Raw genomic sequence first — 23,024 nt, forward strand, 5'->3', positions numbered from 1 at the left:
AATACCCTTCCCACTTTCTCAGTGAAGTTTGATTATTTGTTTTCTAAAAATGGAAGTGGAGGAAGGATGGCAGGAATGAGTGCTATCAGATGTGGCATTTTTCTTGACAGATAGGAAAATATTAAAAAAAAAAAAGATTAGACTCTGCTAATATCTGTGAGGCTAGAGGAAGGAAAGAAGAGGTTAAAGAAGTTCACATTCCAAAGACAATTGTTTTAAATTATTACAGGCTATAGTATATGAAGGGTAGAAATAAAAGCTGTTGATGAACTTCCCTGTTTTATTTTCTGCAAGGAAGAAATTTTGTCTAAAAGGATGATGGAATAACCCTGCTGAAGCATGTGTCACACCTTTTATCCTCATGACCCTATCTGAGAGGGGCATGGAACAATTTAAAAGTGGCAGTAGTAATTGAGAAGTTTGGAGGAGAGCAGGAATGTAACTTTTTAAAATCTGTGTTTCATGAAGTCGAAAAAAGAAATTTTAACTAACTTTGCATAAAAATCAGTTAAAGTCCATGTATTCAGAACCTGTTATCTCCAATCCACGTTTGAACATTGAACTGTCCAACCGATGATAAAACTAAAAACAGAACATAATTTGATATTGGAATTGATATTGGAAGTGATATAATTGATGTGACTGTTTTCTAAACATCACATTGAACAATTGTATTTTACTACTCACCTCAAACCTGGGTATAATGCAGAGATGTAGCACAGAGGCTGGAAGGAAACAGCAAATTATTTGTTGATCTATGCTTATTTGATTCCTTAAAATTAAAATATGAATTGAGCATGTAATTTCCTGCTCTGACCTGGGCTCCCTGTGATGTGATGGGAAATCAGAATATAAGAGAGAAGGATGTGTCTCTGGACAGTAAACCAAGTAATTTGGAAGAACATTTTTAATTTCAGATTATGAAGCTAACATTGGGGACACTGAAGTAGCAATATGCAACATTCTCGTGAACATAAAAATTTTATCTCAGGTCCAAGGCCTCTGAAATTCCTTGGTGGCAGCACTTTTTTTTCCAGAAGCTGTACATCATCCGGGCGCCACTGTCCACTAAGTGCTGATCATGTTAGATTTAACACTGTGATTGTCTGTTGCTGGTTCAGACAGGGAATGGAAGACCAGGGACTAAAAGCAGTTTCTTGTTTATGCGCATTTCCGGTCCCAGCCTGGCCACTCTGCGGTACCCCCTGAGATAAATCACTGAGCCCCCCTCTACCCCTAGTCCTCAGCTCTCAAATAGGACTGCATTGACTTATGTAATGGCAATGTGGGAGTCTGAAGGTAGGGTATTAAAGTGCCATTTTCACTCTAAACAGTAAAAATATTCATTTTTAAAGTTTATCTTCCATCCCTTAGGTCCTGGTCCCTTCCTTGAGTGCTGTATTTTCACTGGAATTAATTTTTAAAGATGTGAGTGAAACACAATTTTAAAAACAAAATGCTTGAAGTATCAAATAATATGGTGTGAACTTTATATGCCAGAAAGGCATTTTGTTTTCTGTTGCAAGAAAATGAGTCTCTAAACAGCTACTAATGTTGAGAGAGATTGAAAACAATACAGTAAAGTCTGCTTACTACAGTAATATAAACTTCTATCTATGATACTTAATTCACAGAAGGACATTTTAACATAATGGTCGTCAAAATCTGCTATTTAAGAAAAATGTCCATTTGGAATTTTTTTTTAATTTATTTTTTTCCCCAGTTGGTTTATGTAAAATGCTGCAGTCAGGTTTTATAGCATGAACAAAAAGAATCCTAGCAACAGAATTTCAACAACGATAAAAGATATCAGAGTCAAATGGGCCGCCTCTTGAGATAGGAAAGAGGAGAAGATTCTAGCCAAGCCTGACAGAAAAGAGAAGCCTGAACAGGCATTGAAAGGGACACAGAGTCCCAGAGGAATGAAAGTTTTATTCAAATGTGGACATTTAAAAACTGAATTTTCAGTAATTCAGTAGTCATTCATGGGTTATTTTACATACATTATGTGCCCTAAAATAAAGCACATTTACATGGGAAATACTTACTCAACATTTAATTAGATAAACATTTAATCACAGATTTGACATTTATTTAGCTAAGAACTTAGATTTTGGCTCCTAACATGGAAGTAACTCAATTCCTAGATCCCTTGGTGTGATATGAATAGAAAAACTTAGTCATTCAAGCAAGTCTACAGGAGGCTAAGTTTTGCCTACTCAGGGGTTATCAGAGCTGAGAGATAAAACAACAAAGACAGTCTTGGGCACCATTTGCAGTAAGAATGTAAGCATGAGATGCCCTTGGCAAGCACTGCTGCACATGCACAGCAGGGGGAAAGGAAAAATCTTTAAAGAAAAACAAATTTGCCAGAAACCCAGCAGGGGAGCTCAACCTTGCAAGCAGAAAGCCCACAGTATTTAGAACACTGAGGATCAACAGGAAAACATGTATGAAGAACAATAATAAAGAAGAGCTCCTCAGAAGGTTAGGTAAGGGATATTGGCCCTTACTCTAACATCAAGCCAAAAGATTTAACAAGAGCAAGGAACATACAGCAGGGCCTCCGTAATCCTGGCAATAAGTAGGAAAGGCACCCTTGGCTATGAAAAATCTTCCCCATGAATTTCAAAATGCTGTATTGAAACTCATGTTTTTTCCACTTTGATAACTTCAGTTACATTTTATCAAATTAATTTACATTATTAAGGTGTCATCAAAAGTTTGGTTGTGAAATTCTCTACATAATGAACTCATGGGAAATTTGTTCTATTTTAGGTGATCCCAATTGTGGAGAGGAAAAAGGAGGAGAGGTTCATAATGAATGTGTTTTAATTTAACATGTACAATTTTCCACAAATTTAGCAGAAAGAAACATGTAGCCATCAGCATAATCTAGCCAACATGAGTTTTTATCCATAGCTTTAATAAATGTTAGCTGACTAGATGAATAAAAAGCAATTGATCAATAGTTCTAACACTCCCGAATTTTTAAGATTTTAATTTAATTGAAAATAAGTCTCATATTTGATGTAACAAGTTAGATGTATGGAGGAATGGGCACCAGTCTAGCATTTGATGGCATGTAGGAGGGAGTAAAAAACCTGAGTAGTCAGTCATCAGAAAGTGTAGCCAGCATAAGGGCATCACTCCATCAGGGCTAAGGCCAGATCTGATCCTCCTAGGATGCTCCCCCTGCTGGGTCTTTGTTAGGATGTTACAGGAGAACATGGCCTGGAGATAGGTGAATGCTTTACCTCCCATTCCTTACACTAACCCTATCCAGACACACCTGTATCATGAGTACCATCTACCTTCACACTAAAGGTGGAAAAGGACAAGAGAAAGGACCTATCCCACCTTCTCCCTTTGTCTAACAGGCCACAATCAGCCTCCTTTCAGTGTAGCTGTTAAGAAACTCTAAAAGATCAACTGGCTGTTGTTGATAGTGGAGATGCTTTTGAAGAATGTATAGGTTGTACTCTTCTCTATTGCTTTACGCTTATTTCTTGTCATAGCTTACAATGTTACAAATTCCATCAGATATGGTTCCTTCAAAACCACCTTAACACCAACACAGAGTTAGGCACACTGTGAATCACCAATAGAGATTAAAACCCACTTGTATGAACTTTTTTTTTTTTTTTCTCACTGTCAGACATTTTCCTGGTGGCTTTATGGGAGAATTCATCTGAAATTGAATAGTTTTCATTACAACTTATAAAAGGAGTAACTTTGTATGTGATTAAAGTATGATTTAGTTCAATATTATTGCATCCATAGGCTTTGCTATATAATTCAATAAATAATTGTTGACTAGATGGATGGATGAAGGTGTGCAGAAAGACTATCAGGCAATTCGAATCATTTCAGGGCATGATGACAGGAAATGGGAGGGATTGTATTTAGCTCAAAATAATATTGTACAATCAAACATTTTTTTTCATTTGTAGATTGGAAAAACTCTAGCTATTTTGTGTTGTTTATTAGGATAGATAATATTGCAGGGCTGGTGGAGAGGGGTTTTTTTAGATAATAATCTTTGAAAGGTGTCTGTAATTCTATTTTCAATTGTAAGTACTGTAAATTAGGAACCTTCTGAATCACATTAAATATATAAATTGATCTATTTATTCCTGATGTCACAGATTATGTTACAGTGGCCCAGTATTTAAAGTCATGGTTGCAAAAATATCTAACAATTTTAATGATGCTAAAGATTTATATCCCATTTGGGGGGCATATAGCTCCATCATTCCTTATTTCTCACTCCACATGTGTATCAATTCTTATCAGTTCTCATTGTTAGTATTCTGTTTTAGGATTTATCATGTCATAGGAAGATGATTTTATTATTTTCAGATTTTTGCCTTGCTTCTTACTTCTTTTGCTTAGCTTCAAGAAAAAAATTCTCAAGGCATAAATATCATGCTGATTATTCATATGTTAAAAGTTATTGCTTTCTACTGAGAAGGCCCTATTCTAGAAACTATGTAAGGAGCAGTGCAAACAACCAATAAAAATTCCTATCACCTTGGTGGACACAGTGAACAAGAAAAATAAATACAATATGTGGTAATCGAGGTGGTGATGAGGAGCTAAATAACACAAAGGAAGGAGCGTAATGAAAATGTGTGTTGCAATTCAGGTAGGGCAGCTCCTTAAGAACTCAGTGAAACCAAAGCTTTGATTAAAGTGCAGGAGGACATGAGGGAAGGAGCTGGGCATCCATCCAGGTAAGAGCATTTCAGACAGAGAGGAAAGTACTTCACTCTCATGTTCTGGATATAATCAGGAGACAGGTGTGGGCTGGGGCAGAGAGACTCTCTACCAAAGTGAGATCAGAGAAGTGAGCAAACACAGCATCCCATGGGGCATTGGAAAGTTTGTTCTGTACTCAATATTATATTTTTTAGCAAGGCTTTCAACAACTTCCTCATATTAAATTGTGTAGACTGCTCTATCTCTTATTTCTTTCTGCTTGCTTCTGCTTTTCTTTATAGTACTAGCATTAAGCTGGATATTTACTTATTTATTTTCTGTCACTTCCATTAGAATAGAAGCCATATGAGAACAGGGACTTCAGGTCAATTACTGCTGTAACTCCTTTAAGTAGAACCAGTAGGTACTCAATAACACTTGTTGAAAAAACAAATATTTCATAGTCCCTCCTTATCCAATAATGTTACTATTCATTCAGCAGATGTTCAGTAAGATCAAATTGGATAAATTTGTCATTTCTCTCCTTCATTTCCAAGGTATACCTCCTTCAATAAGAGCATAACAAACCATGGACAGAGGATGGGACTCATAAAGTCTTAAATTCCAGCATTCTTTATCCCATATTATTTGTGGTAGTATGTATTTTTATTTCTATTTTGTTTCCTTATCAAAGGGTAAATTCACCCAGATTTTTGTGAAGATTAAACAAAATAATATATCACAACTTATCTAACATGTAAGTATTGATTCATAGAGCCTTTTCTTTGCCATTCAATCATGTCTGTGAGCTTATTTTCCATTGAAAAGAAATTAAACAATATTTAGAATATCTGAAGAAAAATTTTTGTGACTTACTTTTAACCATTTAAGTCAGGAAATGAAGTACTAAAAATGTACACTCATGGAACTGGAAAATATAACTGTCGGTTGTCTGTTGATAAAAAATAAAATATACAATTTAAACAAGAATTAATCTTACGGAACCCACTGCAAACTCAGATCTGCCTCTTTAGTATTTCCATGAGCTTTTAAAGGGTTTTATTTTTATTTATTAGTATGCAATTGAAAATAAATTTCAATTGGTTAATATGTTTAAAGGGATAGAAATGGTTAAGAATTGTTTAAAAATGGTTCTATGAAAACAAAAACAAGAAAACTTTATACATATTAAAGAATGGAAACCAATTTAAATAGTTCTCAGTAAGAATGATTGTTATCTCCTAGGTATAAAAACATGTGGTTTGGAAGACCATTTATTGCATTAATTTTGCTGTAAGTGAACCAAGAAATCACTGTTTTTATGAACACTGGTGAACTGGGATGGGGAAATTGGATGGTTGCACATAGTTTGCTGTGGCATTTCCATCTGATTTTCCCTGTTGCTACTCTGGGTGGGGACCAAAGCAATTTCTCCAAAGATTTGCACAGAGGATATGATTCTAGACTCTCTCAATGTGTAGTTTGTTATCTGATTATATTTTATAAAATTATGTAATTTTCAATATGTAATTTTACAATATAAAAATACATAATTATTTGTGAAGGTGCCTTTTTTGGAGACTGAGATCTATATTCTATACCATAATAGTTAACTCTGTCTTCCACCTAATGATTGCAAAGTTCTTGATCATCTAAATTTTCTCATTGATTTTAACTGGTTCAAAAGTACCTATCGTCAATCAAGAAACAGCACAAATATCGAGAGTTTGACTAAATTAATGAACATAAAAAAATTGTTTAAAACCAATATCAGCTGTTGTTCTGAGAATCATTGGAAATATAAACAGCCAATTGGATATTTACATTTATTTATATAACATTATTTATTTATTATACATACTATTTTTTAAAAAATAGAGTGGAATAAAAAAGAAAAGAATAAATTGTTTAATACAGAAAACAAATTCAAAAGTATGAAATGCCACATATTTTTAAGTGAAACAGTGTTTCAATTGAATGAAACAAAAAATCACTAACTCACTAGATTATTTCTGTCATAGAGCATTGAAGTGAAAATGAATAAATTCATGTTCTGGTACCATCTACAGCAGTTTGCATTTTTATGGTACTTATGCTCCCTGACAGATTTGTTCATACTAAACGTGTTTTTTATAGGTGTAAGCAAAAATCTACACGTTCTTACTTAATCTGAACATAAAGATGATAAATAAATTTATTTTTACTTGTACCCACCCAAATAATTTTCTGTAATAAAATGAAAATATTAACACTAAATGGTCCTTCACTCAAGGGAAAGGAAGCACTTAACAATGCTGATAATATTGATCTCAATCACAGGAGATTACTAGGGACTAGATGTTAATGCACTGCAAGTGTTAACTCTCTATTCCCAACCCATAAGATAGGATAAGGAAATTGAGACCTGGAGAGTTTCTTCAAGAACTAGTAGGAACAGAATCCAGTCTAAGAGAAGTCTTCCTGAACTCACATTTTCAGCCAGATCTGATGCAGACCACTGGGTAAATAAACACTTAGGGGGCCCTTGGCCAAGACTGTTTTCTTTATTCATCAACAACACTCAATAAAAGTGGGTATCACAAAGCACTTCTGGTGATGAATAATCTGTAGTTCAAAAAGCACGGCACACTCAAAGTTCCACAAATGAATAAGATGATGATTTCTTTATTCATGCCTAGATATTGAAGTGAAAGTTATTATTAATGCTTTATTTCCTTAACTATACCACACTAATTCCCCAACAAATAACTTACTGAATATTTACTTCATGGAAAACATTTTAAGCACAAGTACATATACTATATCGTATCTAATTTTCAAGAGTTACAGATCTAAAACTATCCATAAACAAATATGCAAATTAATGTAATTGTGCTACCTCAAGTGAGATTTATACTATCGTTTTAGGGAAATTAATCTAAGTGACAAGTGTAATCATTCCAGAGAGTGAATAAGCATGACATAAAACAGTTTTGATTCACATAAAGAGGTATATATTCCCTTTTACTTTTTCTTCCAAGCTTTCTTAGCATTTCACCTAGAAATTCTTTAAATGCTTATAAGCACATTACTAATTTCTTCTTCCTTCCCCATCCCACACAAAGACTAAAATTTATTAGAGAAGCTCCCAGCCAAACAGTATCCTCCTGGTTGAAATGTAATTATTTCATTTTCATTTTACATATCTTTCCTGTTACTTTATGTCAGGTGAAACTGGTTTCCAATTAACTGCATTGGTCTAATATTTTCTTTAAAATACATTTATTTAAGTACAGGCAGTAGGTTAATTTAATGAAACATGTTCAGTCAAATGCAACAGTGTTATATGAATATGGGAAAAATCATGAAATTTATAGAAGCTGACTAATTTAGGAAACACCATGAGGAAGCAATGGAAGTTTTATGACAATACTGTCTGAAAAACAAATGGGCAACTCTGAGAAGGTGAATTCTCTGAGCTACAAAAGGAAGTCAGTCACTGGATGTGTTGGTAAGGAAATTGGCACAGAGGATAATGTTTATGCTCTAGGGGGCACTGGGAGATGCTTGGTTAGTGAAACTCCAGGAAATTGTGGATCCCACAGCAGCAGTCTGAGCACTGTAGTCGAACTCTACATCATAGATGCCCTAGGAATTCCATGGAGGGAAGGATCACTCTCTGCCTAGAAAATCAGGTGACTTTGAAGAAGTATTTGATGCAGGTCTCATATAACTTTTAAGTTTCTAGTAAATGAAAGATAAGCCAGGATGGTGGCCTTTCAGGCAAAGAAGCAGCAAGAAAACAAGGATGCAAAACATATAAAGTGAATTTGAAGAAAATTTGAACAACATAGGAAAAATATAGAAATAAATTCTTGAGAATGAACATATCAAAATATGCAAAGAAATGAGAATAAATAAAATTATTTTAATATAAAAGAGAGTGGTTAGCAAAGAAGTGTATAGTTTGTGGTTACATTTACAGAAAAAAAATAGTTAGAGTGTATATAGTTGTGCCTTATAAGCCTACTGAATTATTTCTCCTATTTTGAATTAAAGTAAAATTCTGCTTCAAAATGGAAATAAATTAATATTCATAAATAAAGAATGACAAAGAAACTACATTCAAAAAATAAAATCAATGTTTACCAGATAGTAAGATGTGTTGTAAATCTGTATTTATACCAGGTGTTGCTAATTTGGGGTAGATAAACAGACCATTGGAATATAATAGAGATTTCAGGAAGAAACTCATCATCTATGGTTAATTTCAGGTAATTAAAAATATTAAGTGTTGGTGATAAACACAGTAAAATCAGGATTTTCAAACACTGCTCATGGCAATATGATGAATTGGCACCACCAACACTTTGGGAGAAATTATGAAAATATCTGTTAGGCTGAAAACAGGCATACTCTGTATCCCCCAATTTTCCCAAATACATTACATAAATCTCTACAAATATAAAAGAAAATATGTTCAACAACATTTTTGTAATAGTAAGACATTAAGAAAAATGTAAATTTTCATTTAAAAAAAGCATACAAAAATTGTGCAATAATTCACTGCAATTAAAGTAAATTGAACTAGATTTGCATGTATTAACATTCACAGAGCTCAAAAAATACATTGTTAAAAGACACAAACAAGCAATACCCTACCCATATGTACATATAAATATACACGTGTGTTATATACACATACAAACATATTAGTTATTCAAACATTCATAAGCTGTGCAAACATAAATCCCTTCCAAAGCATATAGATGTAATTCAGGTCAGTGATTCCTCTCTGTATGTGACCTTGGATGTGAGATTTGTGCTCTAGGTACCTTTCCTATGAGACAAGAGCAATGAAAATCTGCCCACTGATTGTTGTGAGCTATGTATGTGCATAAATTGAAAGCATATAGATGACATAAAGTGAAAACATGATGTGAGAAAAATGGTGAGAGGTTAATATTGTTTATCATTGCTCCATGGAGAAAGACTCTCCTGAACTTATCCTTCTAAAGGAAAAAGAGAACCAAAATTTGGAATTGATTCAAGAAGATGTGGGCCTTCTCAGGTTCTCAATAACAAGAAGAGCTATGTAGTACAATGAAGGAATGTGTATAAAGATAAGAGTTATGGACATGCTGGTTATGTTACTGTTGAGTGAAACACTTTTTATATTTCTTCATACTAAAAACTGGCAAAAAGGAACTTGAATGAAATTTTTCCAAGAACTAATTTTACGTCCTTGATGCATGGATTCCCTGCAGGCAGCCTCCTGGGAAGAATAACCTGGAGAAGCTTGCTTAAAGCCAAAGGCATTCTTTCATGCACCTGCTCTCTTCGATCTTCTTAATTTAACAGATTACAAAGCAATAGAACACAGATCAGTGCAACTTCCCTGGATAGAATCCAATTATCAGTGGAAGAAGCATTGTGTTTTAATCACGAGCAGATGCACACACTAAGAGTGTGGCGGCTGCTCCACATGATTCATCCTTCCCTACTTTTGAGTTTAGTAATACAAACAAGAGAGCCGCCAGTCCTCTCATTGTGAGATGTGAAGGATGGGAAATGATGAATCATTCATGCTCACTTGATTATCCGTAGGAGATTCATTTAAAGAGTCATCACCAAAAACACCTTTCATGAAACTAAGTAACAAGGATTCACATAATTTAGACTTATTATATTAAAAATATTTTCAGTAGCAATGAATAAGTTCCCAAATCTGAACTGTACATTTATTTCATCACTAAGATTTTCCAATAGCCAAGAATCATTAAATAAGGACTGAATTACTAAACTATTTTTAAACATCTATGAGTCATAAAAATGCATTTGAGAAATATTAACTCATTAAACAAAAAACCTGCTATATGGACTTACGAGCCACATGACAACTATAGGCAAAGTCCTAAAAACAGCTAATGTTTTTCTGTTGTACAATATAAATATCATACATATTTCAATATATACCTATTCTTACTCTGATGTTATCAAATTAATTCCCAAGCTGATTATTTTCTGTATATTAAGATAAGACATAAAAGAAACATACTATTCTTAACACTAAATTGAAAAGATATTCAACATTCACCCTTTTAATCTCCCAATAAAGTAATATATACATGGCTTTATGTGAATTTCAAAAATCCAGTAAAGTAATGGATTTATAATCAAATGGACCACACTTTACTGATTGAATCATATTTTATTCACCTTTTTATTTACAAGTCTGAATGGTGCCGGACTATGTAAATACTCAACACATTAATTAGTAAATAAATAAGGAAGTGAATTAAAGAATCTAATAGTTTTTATTCTGTTTCTGGTTTCAACAGAATGACTTTGACATGCACTCTAATTATGTGAACTATACAGAGCATAAGTGGGTCAAGAAACTTTGGCACACTTTCACCTTCCTTGTATATTTTCCTTTACTTAAAACCCCACTTTAATACACATCCAGAATTCAGCAAAGGATATAAAATCAACACCCACAAATCAAAGGCATTTCTGTATATCAGTGAAAAATCCTCAGAAAGGGAAACAAGGAAAGCTACCCCATTTATAATAGCCTCAAAAAAAGGAGGTGAAAAATCTATATAATGAAAATTACAGAACACTAAAGAAAGAAGTCAAAGAGGACTTTAAAAGATGGAAAGATCCACCTTGCTCTTGGATAGGCAGAATTAATATTATCAAAATGACCATACTTCCAAAAGCACTATACAGATTTAATGCAATTCCACTCAAAAATCCCAATGACATTTCTAATAGAAATAGAAAAAGCAGTCATGAAATTCATCTGGGAAAAATAAGAGACCCAGAATAGCTAACGCAATCCTTAGCAGGAAGAGTGAAGCAGGTGGCATCACTATACCAGACCTCAAAATATACTACAGAGTAATACTAACAAAAACAGCATGGTATAGGCACCAAAACAGACTGGTAGACTAATGGTGTAGAATAGAGGACACAGAGGATAATCCAAAAAATTACAATTATCTTATATTAGACAAAGGTGCCAAGAACATACACTGGAGAAAAGATAGCCTTTTCGACAAATGGTGCTGATAAAACTGGAAATCCATATGCAACAAAATGAAATTAAACCCCTATCTCTCCCCATGCATAAAACTCAACTCAAAATGGATCAAGGACTTAGGAATAAAACCAGAAACCCTGTGTCTAACAAAAGAAAAAGTAGGCCCTAATCTCCATCATGTGGGATTAGGCCCCAACTTCCTTATAAGACTCCTGTGTCCAAGAATTAAAATCAAAGAATCAATAAATGGGATGGAGTCAAACTAAAAAGTTTCTTCTCAGCAAAAGAAACAATCTGTGAGGAGAATAGAGAGCCTACATCTTGGGAGCAAATCTTTACCCCTCACACATCAGATAAAGCACTAATCTCTAGGGTATATAAAGAACTCAAAAAGCTAAGCACCAAAACAACAACAACAACAACAACAACAAAACCCAATAACCCAATCAATAAATGGGCCAAGGACCTGAATAGACACTCCTCAGAAGATGATATACAATCAATCAATGAATATATGAAAAAATGTTCATCAATGCTAGCAATTAGAGAATTTCAAATTAAAACCACTCTAAGATATCATCTCACTCCAGTCAGAATGGCAACTATTATGAAGACAAACAACATTTAGTGTTGGTGAGGATGTGGTGCAGCCAATATGGAAAGCAGTATGGAGATTTCTTGGAAAATTAGGAACAGAACCACCATTTGACCAGCTTTCCCTCTCCTCAGTCTATATCCAAAGAACTTAAAAACATACTACAGGGACACAGCCACATCAATGTTTGTAGCAGCACAATTCACAATAGCTAAACTGTGGAACCAACTTAGATGCCCTCCAATAGATGAATGGTTAAAAAACATGTGGCATATATACACAAAGGAATATTACTCAGCAATAAAACAGAATAAAGTCATGGCATTTTCAGATAAATGGATGGAGTTAGAGAAGATAATGCCAAGTGAAGTTAGTCAATCCCCAAAAAACAAATGCTGAATGTTTTCTTTGATATAAGGAGGCTGATTCATAGTGGGATAGGGAGCGGGAGCATGGGAGGAATAGACGGAACTCTAGATAGAGCAGAGGAATTGGAGGGGAAGGCAGGGTCCATGGGGTTGTTAATGATGGTGGAATGTGAGGATCATTATTATCCAAAGTATACGTGTGAAGACATGAATTTGTGTGAATATACTTTGTACACAACTGGAGATATGAAAAATTGTGGTCTATATGTGTAATAAGAATTGTAATGCATTCTGCTGTCATATATAAAAAGCAAATTCAAGTAAGAGTCAAGAGGGAAAATAATATACATTTTAGAAACATGCAGATTTTAGTAATAGAAAAATGGCAAAGAACTGAGGAAAAATAAATCAGGTTATAGCCATCGAGTGGCTCTACCAAGGCCTGCCAAGTCATGGTTTTATGTGGCTTCTCCATAGTGCACACCAAGCCTCCTCATCCCTGCATGAGAAGACAAAGGGGTTATTCTTGTGCCTACCTATTATGTGCAGACTGCACTGCCCCAGAGCAAAGTCTCTCATCTGCCTTTCTACTTTGCTAGTTACCCAGGCTGCTCTCTGGGTCCAGGCTCTGGCTGCAATGCAATCTCCCATCTCCTCTGGCTACAGGACTATATAATCCATCATAGTTTTCTTCTAGAATTTCAATGCAACAGAGATTATGTATGTGGTAGTTTGGAAGACTCACAAAAATTGAATATAATTTGTTAAGATTAACATGTATGAATCCTCAAATGACTGATGAATTTCCATAGACCCTCTGAGGTCAATTTAGAAAATTTGATAAGAAATAAAAAGGTAGATAACTTTTAATCTTAGTGGAGTTAGTCAAAATAATTCATGACTAAAACTTGAATTCATTAACCCACAAAAGAAAAATATCCTGTTTTATAAGAGTCCAGCATAGTTATTAACACTTTGTCTTTCTGAATACAAATGAGTATGTGAAACTTCATTCTTACTAAACAATATCTGACTTGTGAAATTAGCCTTATATAATTAATTTCCATTGATGAAATCTGTGATTTTTTTCTTTTTTCGAATGGATCACTCTTTTCTCACTCCACCATTTTCTTTATGATCCAGAAAGGATACATTTTCCATATTTTGAAAAAAGTTATCTAGATTTAAGATACACAATTAAATGATCTTTGCCTTATTTCCTCCTGGCAATATCATTATGTACACATAGCAAGCTTACAACAAAGGCTTAAATAATTAATTTTGGTTTCCTTCCCACTAACAGAAAGTATTTAGAACTTAAGCCAGCCCATCATTTTTTATTTATACTCTATTAGTTAAAATGTCAACAACCAATGTTACCAAAGTCATTACAAGTATGGAATACTTTACTAAATGAGTCCCCTATCAAGATACAAAAGAACAAATGTGTTTAAAAGTTTAGCTCTTTGGAAAATGCAAAGTGAAATGGCAAATGCCTGTAAATTCACAGATACATGAATCATCTTATGAGGAACACATGTGCTCCTTCTTCTTTACAACTCCATTCTGAATCATGTTCTATATTCTTTGGACTCCAGTAAGCCTTGTATCTTGTACTTTTTCCCTGAGTCAGCTGAAGTAGTATTAGTCCCTTGAATTTAGAAGATACACATGAATTCTTTACATTCTTAAAGCTAATGAAACTTTGGGGACATTACATCAAGTATGGTAGTATTAGAAACATAGGTTTGGGGAACAATGGATTTCTGAAAATTACTTGTTTACTACCTCCATATCCCATTTATTTGATTTTTGTTAAATTGTCCCATTATTTTCTGCTCTGAGACAGTTTGATTAATGAGGTTCTGAGCTTGGACAGGTAGTAGACATAGGCATTGGCATATGATACCACAAGAAACACATGGGTTTTATGTCCCATATGTATCCTGTTATGTATCTAGATTAAGTGTGGCTCTGTATCTAGTTAAATGGCATAAAAATTCCTTGTTAGTTGCCTGAGTTTAAGCAGATATTATATGTGCCAGAGAGTGCCATGGCCTAATATTAGTATTTTTTTTTCTGTTGAGTACTCTAGTTGTCTGCTGAAATGATTTAAAGAGCAGTTAACCATGAGTAGTTTTGAAGCACTGCAGGTCTATTTGGTTGAAGGTGTATTCATGCATAGCCTGTTTTACTGCTATCCAACATGAAGTAAGTATGAAGAAAAGTCCTGGAGAAAGATTGACCTAATAAAAAAATCACAAATACATAACACTCAGTTAAGCTGTAGAGTGGAATGGAAGAACAGTCCAATAGTAAAATGGGTAAACATCAGGGAAAGAATACACAGGGCAATTATTTTTGAAAATAGAAATGTTATCTCATGCATGAAAATAATTTTGAATTGCAATACATTATAGAATTAAGTGTTAATTTCCACTATGATTTTTCACTTATTGAAATGAGTTTTTAGAAAACTATTTTGGAACTTTAAAAAAATATAGTACTTTAAATGGAGTGGTTCTAATAATAGAAACACTAAAAGTTAAAGTAGAAATTAGAGTCGTTAAGCCTACTCAGCATATTAAAATCATTTTTATGATGATTATCTGAAGATAAATTGTAAGAGAAATGACTAAAGGATATCAGGATAAGCACATAAATAAATGACAATAGAAATAAAACTATATTTACACAGAGAAAAAGTCAAATAGTAAGACCTGATGTCTTAGAAATCAGTTTCATGTGGAATAAAATAATAGGAATTTTTAAAAGTTTGGGAAAAATAGTCTTGGTAAGCAATTATCTTTTTATGGTTCATTAATTTCTAAGAAACAATGCTTTAAATAGCTGTAAGAGCCGTTTTGCACAGGGAGGCAAATAGATTACATCACATGTGTCTTTTCTGATCAATTTGTAGTAGCTGCCTACTACAGAGAGATGGTTGGAGAAAGCTTCTTCTAGGCTCCAGAGGAAGGAGTGGCATGATTGATGAGGGTACCAGAGGTTGACTTATTCACACACAATTTGTCCACATTCATGATCCTTTATCTCTTTCAAAGGAGAAGGAAATTGCACATTGCCTCTGTCATTTCAATAGAAAACACCTTTCTTGAGAAACTTATGGACTGTACCACACTGATAGACACACACTAATGGTAGAATCCCAAGGCTAAGCAATAACTTTTCTCATACATTTGTTACTCATTTCTTTCAGAGTGCTCAGTGTGTGTTGTTCACAACTATCTCAAAGTCTAAGTCCATTAAAAACTTCCAAAGCTTGTAGGATGAGGCTACAGACTCATGGAAATGGCTTTATGTAAACCATACTAGTTTACTCAGAGACAAAATTGAGTCACTCAGGTTTTGCAAAACACTGTGTCAGAGTCCAGGTAACTTCTCAATAATTTGTCATTCAAGATAAAAGACAAAGCACTCTCCACACTCTCCAAACTATATATTAAACTAGAGTACTCTGAAAAGGGTTGAGAATATTATGAAAAAGAAAACATGTCAAATGAAATTCATGAATAAAAAGCAAAACTGGGGTATACTTCATCCAAGGAACCCTTTAATTAATTTATATAATTAAAAATAAATTCATATATAAAAATATATACTCATATGTGTATATAAAAATAAAGTATAATCCTGCATTTTGAAAGGCCCAGAATCCAGAGAAAACTCTCCTCAAACTCATCACACTCTTTAAAAATTCATGAAATTGTTTCCGTTTAATTTTTAAAAATACATTTTAGAGAAGGAAATGTTTATTGTTTATCAATAAGCATACCTATCATCTCTATATTTCAACTATTTTCTCCAGAATCTGTAGTTTTCTTTTTGAAATTACTTATCAACTTACAAATAATTTAGCTCCTATTTCACTGGACCTTATTTTTTTTTCTCTTCTTTAAAATTCCTAAGAAAAGCCCTGGACCAGATGGGTATACAGCGGAGTTCTACAAAACCTTCAAAGAAGAATTAATACCAATACTTTTCAAGCTATTCTAAGAAATAGAAAAAGAAGGAGCTCTTCCAAATTCATTCTATGAGGCCAACATCACTTTGATCCCAAAACCAGACAAAGATACTTCAAAGAAAGAAAACTACAGACCAATATCTCTAATGAACTTGGATGCAAAAATTCTCAATAAAATTCTGGCGAATCGAATACAAAAACATATCAGAAAACTTGTGCACCATGATCAAGTAGGATTCATTCCTGGGATGCAAGGATGTTTCAATATACGGAAATCAATAAATGCTATTCACCACATCAATAGACTTAAAGACAAGAACCACATGATCATCTCGATGGATGCAGAAAAAGCATTTGACAAAGTACAGCATCCCTTTATGTTCAAAACACTAGAAAAACTAGGGATAACAGGAACTTACCTCAACATTGTAAAAGCTATCTATGCTAAGCCTCAGGTTAGCATCATTCTGAATGGAGAAAAATTGAAGGCATTCCCTCTAAAATCTGGAACAAGACAGGGATGCCCTCTATCACCACTTCTATTCAATTTAGTTCTCGAAGTACTAGCCAGAGCAATTAGACAGACAAAAGAAATTAAAGGCATAAAAATAGGAAAAGAAGAAATTAAACTATTGCTATTTGCGGATGACATGATAATATACTTAACAGACCCAAAAGAGTCTACAAAGAAGCTGCTAGAGTTAATAAATGAATTCAGCAAAGTGGCAGGTTATAAAATCAACACGCATAAATCAAAGGCATTCCTATATATCAGCAACAAAACTTCTGAAATGGAAATAATGAAAACCACTCCATTCACAATATCCTCAAAGAAAATAAGATACTTGGGAATCAACCTAACAAAAGAGGTGAAAGATTTATACAATGAAAACTACAGAACCCTAAAGAGAGAGATAGCAGAAGATCTCAGAAGATGGAAAAATGTACCCTGTTCATGGATAGGCAGAACTAACATCATTAAAATGGCGATATTACCCAAAGTTCTCTATAGGTTTAATGCGATGCCAATCAAAATACCAACGGCATTTCTTGTAGAAATAGACAAAGCAATCATGAAATTCATATGGAAAAACAAAAGACCCAGAATAGCAAAAGCAATTCTAAGCAGGAAGTGTGAATCTGGAGGTATAGCGATACCAGAGGTCAAACTGTACTACAAAGCAATAGTAACAAAAACAGCATGGTACTGGTACCAAAACAGGCGGGTGGACCAATGGTACAGAATAGAAGACACAGAGACTAATCCACAAAGTTACAACTATCTTATATTTGATAAAGGGGCTAAAAGCATGCAATGGAGGAAGGATAGCATCTTCAACAAATGGTGCTGGGAAAATTGGAAATCCATATGCAACAAAATGAAATTGAATCCCTTTCTCTCGCCATCCACAAAAATTAACTCAAAATGGATCAGGGAGCTAGATATCAAATCAGAGACACTGCGTCTGATAGAAGAAAAAGTTGGCTACGATCTACAAATTGTGGGGTCGGGCTCCAAATTCCTTAATAGGACACCCATAGCCCAAGAGTTAACAACAAGAATAAACAAATGGGACTTACTTAAACTAAAAAGTTTTTTCTCAGCAAGAGAAACAATAAAAGAGGTAAATAGAGAGCCTACATCCTGGGAACAAATCTTTACCGCCCACACCTCTGATAGAGCCCTAATATCCAGAATGTACAAAGAACTCAAAAAATTAAACAATAAGATAACAAATAACCCAATTAACAAATGGGCCAAGGACCTCAACAGACACTTCTCAGAGGAGGACATACAATCAATCAACAAGTTCATGAAAAAATGCTCACCATCTCTAGCAATCAGAGAAATGCAAATCAAAACCACCCTAAGATACCATCTCACTCCAGTAAGATTGGCAGCCATTATGAAGTCAAACAACAACAAGTGTTGGCGGGGATGTGGGGAAAAAGGTACACTTGTACACTGCTGGTGGGGCTGCAAAATGGTGAGGCCAATTTGGAAAGCAGTATGGAGATTCCTGGGAAAGCTGGGAATGGAACCACCATTTGACCCAGCTATTGCACTTCTTGGACTATTCCCTGAGGACCTTAAAAGAGCGCACTATAGGGATACGGCTGCATCAATGATTATAGCGGCACAATTCACAATAGCTAGACTGTGGAACCAACCTAGATGCCCTTCAATAGATGAATGGATAAAAAAAAATGTGGCATCTATACACAATGGAGTATTATGCAGCACTAAGAAATGACAAAATCATAGAATTTGCAGGGAAATGGATGGCATTAGAGCAGATTATGCTAAGTGAAGCTAGCCAAGCCCTAAAAAACAAATGCCAAATGTCTGCTTTGATTTAAAGAGAACAACTAAGAACAGAACAGGAAGGAAGAGCATATGGAAAAGACTACAGTAAACAAAGACGAATGGGGGGAGAGAAACGGAGAGAGAAGGGAAAGCATATGGAAATGGTAGGAGACCTTCAAGGATACATAAAATTATAAGAGGCTATGAGGGGCAAGGGGGAGGGAAAAAAAGGGAGAGAATTGAATAACAGCAGGGGAGGTAGAGAGGGAAGATGGGAGGGGAGGGGAGGGGAGGGGGGAGAGTAGGGGATAGGAAAGGTAGCAGAATACAACAGACACTAATATGGCATTATGTAAAAATGTGAATATGTAACAGATGTGATTCTGCAATCTATATTTGGGGTGAAAATGGGAGTTCAAAACACAATTTGAGTCTAATGTATGAAAGATGATATATCATGAGCCATGTAATGCTTTAAATAATCAATAAAAAAATTAAAAAAAAATTCCTTATCTTTTCATTTTAAGGGAAGCAATTATGAAAAGTTTTCTTAATTATTTCTGTACCATAGCAGGGTGTTAAATATAACATTGTCTTTATTTTCTTTTTTTTTCTGAGCATGAGTCTGTTAAAGAAATAATGACATAATGTCCTGTTCTTGTTCTCAAGGGAGTTTGCGCTAGATTGAAAAATTCAAATGTTAACATAAGCAGAAGATTTAAGCAAGCAAAGAGTGCTACAGATCATGTAGATTTAAATTACAGGAGCGGAGCTGGAGCCATTACTGGAACTCAGACTTGGAGAATGAGTGGGATAGAAATGAGAATTGAAAGCCATATAGAATTTGAGTGATCAGTGGGAGACTGTGATTTGCAAGGGGCAGAAGGCACTGAAACATGAGGACACGATTACCAGAATATGCAAGTAACTATTGTGTGATAATTGGGTTGAAAATTACTATGAAATTATCATGATGTGAGTTTGGGTTAGATCTTGGAAAACTTATTTTCTAGGTTAAGGTTTTTATATTTTATAATAGAAATAAATTTTATTAATTAATGTTGTTAATGTATTGTGAACATCAACACAAGGAAGGACACAGGAAGATATATGAGAAATTGGACACAAGGAAATAAGTTAATTACAGAAGGCTAGATTATGAAGTAACTTGATTCCAAGCAAAGATATTAAAAGTGAAAAGTAAGAGAATCAAGAAAAATTCATTTTACAGTATCTAAAACAATGATTAATAATTTAGGAGAGGCAGTTAAAAATGTTTATTAAATACATAACTACTTATAGGCGTGACCTAGGTAATTTCACAAATACTGTAAGATAGTAATCTATAAGGTAATAATTTATACCTATTTTCACATTGAATAACCATAAATAAGACAATTCTAACCTGTCCAAATTACCAGGAAAGGAAGCTTAAGAGTCATAGAATAAAAGTGATGGTATTCTGAAAAGGTCACAATGCAAGTGGTTTCTGAATAATAATCTTTACCAAAAATGTTAGCCTTTGGTTAAGATAATAAGGAAACTTTCAGCAAAATTTAACTTCAGAATTTAACATATATTTCAAACAAATCATTCTTATGTTCCTATAGTTATTTTCCCTACTCAAATACAAAAACTTTTCAGTGTTTGTGTTTATATCTTCTATTCAACATAATCCTCTAGTGCAGCTCTGTGAATTTTTAACAAATTTTTTAATAAATCAAACTTTATAATATTTATTTCTTGGACTTTTATAATTCTTAAAATGGTCAATTGTTATTCCTAGACTTCTGGATTTTTTTATGTTTTGATTATGGAACTACTAGACTATTTTAACATGTTATGACTCTTATGATTCCCATATTATGCAGATTGTATTCCCCAAAGATTCAATATTCAAAATTATTGGGAAAGCAGAAGTGGAACCAAGGTAAAAATAAATTGATGAAAATATTTTAGTATCCTTTAAAGTTTTACTCTTACTGTGCAAAGGTTATTCTTTTTTTGAAAAAATATATTTAAATGTATTCCCTGAAACTGAAAATACAGTTTTCATTGAAATTAATGTTAAAGTTTAGGTCAAATGTTAACAAAGAAATGCGTGCATTTTTTTTTTATGTATTTGATGCTCAAAGATTAATTGTTTACTGCCAGAAAATAGAGAAGATAATTCCATGAAAACAAAAAACAATTCATGTGATAGTCAATTCTGTATTCTAGCAAACCACAGAGTATCCCAAAAGGAGAATTATAATCACTCTGAGTTAATCATGCAAGAGCTTAAGTTGACCACATGGTTTTTTATACTTTCATTTGCTCAAAGAGCAAATCCAAGAAAGTCCTCATAAATACAAAATGATGGATAACAAAATTATTTAATGAAGTGCCTCAAAAATTTCAATTATTGTGATCAAAATAACACATTTGGATGGATGGCTACAGTTGCATTAGAAAATATATCATTTTAATTTATTTTGTTAAATATCTGTAATTTAAGTATTGAATATATTATTTCTAAATGAGTTTTAATTTTTTCTCATATTTTCTTAGCCAATTATATCAAATCTTATTAAAATAGAAGATAATTATAAAGAAGAAATTTTGAAATCTGAATAAAATTATTTAATGGTGAAAATATCTTACTTAAAATTCAATTTATGCATGGTCATTTTATTATATCATGGAGAAGAGCTTCATTAAAATACACAGCATACAACATTAACTTTTTATAAAACACACATGTCTAGTTCTTAAGTTAATAAAGCAAAATAAATATTAATTTTTATAACTCATTTATTTTAAAGTTATGCCTAATTTTTACCCTCAAAATTATGCATATGCATTAACAGCCTAACTGATCAAATTGTTATGTTCGTTTATGAATATGACACAATGAAACTTACTATTCTGTATTAGTAACATGCCCCAATTAAAAACATAGTATATGTAATCAGTAATTTATTTATACATTATATACAATTTTATTATTATATAATAAGATTTCCAAGATTGTTCAGTAATGATAGGGTTCAAATGAAACTTTAACAGAGAGTATTAAGGAATTTTTTTAGTGTCATGACTTTTTAAAAAGTAGTTTTTTCTAATTAAGAAATTAAAATATTATAGACTAGATTAACTGAGTATGTTAAAATGAGTTTACCTATGTTTGAATTGGAGTTAAAAAAAAAGAGCAACAACAATGAGCAATGCAAAAGCAATCTATGCTTAGTTTATAAATCCAGACGACTTTATCAAAATATCAAACAGAGAATGCATCCATTACACTTCTGACAACTGACAAAACAGCCGGCTTTTTAGTCATTTAGCATTGTGAGCCACTTCATTTTAAGATATTCCTACAACTTGTTTATATTTTTTATTAAATCTTTAGCTGCACTTGTCAATTTAACTAGCCACAGGGTGACAGTCTCCTGGCAGTGCATCTGAGATTTTGCAAACATCAGTAGAATAGATGCACCTAATCTAACAGTAAGCAGCTCTTATACTTCATCCCTATTTCATCAGTTTGGTAAAATCTTAGGTCACTGATTTTTAAATGATGCCCAATCCTAAGTGTAGTACATAAATCAATAAAACTGAACTGACAACAGCAACAAAAAAAGCTTCTGTTTTTATATTCAAATGATCCAGCAAGTAGTTTTTCTATTTGAGTTTGTCAAGTGTATTGTGTTATAAATTGATTTGGGGGAGGCAAGCTTGTAACAGGCTCAAAGTTACTGACCGCTACATCATGAATATTTTAGAATACTTCATGGATTATGTCTTCTCAGTGGCTCCCAATTTTAAACAAAGATGTGTAGAATATTGGTGGATAGTATTATGAATTTGTGAACAGAATAATTAATTTCATTATGTGCATCATTTTTTCTAAAAATCATGAATTCAGATTGTTCAGAATTTTTATTAGAATCACGTCTATGCTATTGCATTAAATTGAAGTATATTTTTTTTTTCAGGAAAGGCCATCAGTTCCTCAGAAGATAAATTTCTCAAACAAATACTCAAAGCCTCAATCTATCTTG

Source organism: Spermophilus citellus, assembly GCF_964194105.1.
Source record: "Spermophilus citellus genome assembly, chromosome: 16".
In the NCBI taxonomy this organism is placed as follows: Eukaryota; Metazoa; Chordata; class Mammalia; order Rodentia; family Sciuridae; genus Spermophilus; species Spermophilus citellus.